Here is a 1,336-nt window from a genome sequence, read left to right on the forward strand (position 1 = left end):
CAGGGCGAGCGAGCGGGGGCCGCGCGGCTCTCGCGAGAGCGGCACCAACACCGCCCCCTACCGGGCGGAAGGGCACGCGGGAGAAAGGAAGTGGGGGCAAGCGGCCGCGCCGGCCAGAGTGGACCTGCGCGCCGTGACGTCACTCAGGGGGGCGGGGAGAGAAGGCGGAGCACCGCCTCCTCCTCCTCCTCTATATACACTGCGGCGCCCCCTAGCGGCGCGGTTGGCTGCGGCGGGCTGCGCAGCGCGCCTGCGCCCTGCAGCGCCGCGCACCCCCTGCAGCGCCGTGCACCCCAGTGCAGCACCCTGCTCCCCCTGCAGCATCCTGCACCCCAGGGCAACGCCTCGCTCCCCCTGCAGCATCCTGCACCCCAGGGCAATACCCTGCACCCTCTGCAGCATCCTGCACTCCCTGCAGCATCCTGCACTCCCTGCAGCACCCTGCACCCCTTTCAGCATCCTGCACCCCCTGTAGTGCTGTGCACCCCCTGCAGCACCGGACAACCCTGTGCAACACCGTACACCCCTGTGCGGCTCTGTGCAACCCTGGGCATCCTATTGCACCCCCAGCAGCACTGTGCAGCTCCATATATCCCAGTGTACCCCCTGCACTGCTGTGCACCCCCGTGTAGTGCCGTGCATCCCAGTGCAACCTCTGCATCACCATACACCGCTGCACAGCACCACGCATCCCAGTGCACCCCCTGCAGCAGCACCATGCACTCCAAGCAGTGCTGTGCATCCCAATGCAGCCCCTGCAGCAGTGCTGCACATCCCCGGTTCACCTCATGCATTGCCGCGCACCACAGTGCAGCACTGTGAACCCCAGTTCACCCTGTGCAACACTGTACACCCTCTGCAGCATCGTGTGCCCCATTTTACCCTATGCAGCACCATGTGCCCCAGGCAGTGCTGTGCACCCCTTGCAGTGGCACTGTGCACCCCAGTTTACCCTTTGCCACACAGTGCCATAATATGCACCCCAAGACTGTGCTGTGTACCCCATTGCACCCCAGCACCCTTCACACGCTCTGGGAGACAGGGCTGCATCCCAGAGCTGCGCAGCCCTGAGCACACTGGGTGACAGTCCTGCCGCAAGCCTGAGGCAGAGGGGCCAGGAGGTGTCCAGGCTGCGTCCCTGGCACCTCGGTTTGCACCAGGCACCACGTTGTCCTTGTGCTTCCAGCTGCTGGCACGGCTCCAGCCTATTCTCCGGCTCCGGAGAAGTGCAGCGTAGCAAAGACATGAGGAAGGAGCACTGTCACCATGCCACCACTCGCCCCTCCCGCGCCCCATCCTTGTCCCCTTCCCACCCCTGCGGCTCCCTCCTCTTCCT

The sequence above is a fragment of the Struthio camelus genome, chromosome 11 (assembly GCF_040807025.1).
Source record: "Struthio camelus isolate bStrCam1 chromosome 11, bStrCam1.hap1, whole genome shotgun sequence".
In the NCBI taxonomy this organism is placed as follows: Eukaryota; Metazoa; Chordata; class Aves; order Struthioniformes; family Struthionidae; genus Struthio; species Struthio camelus.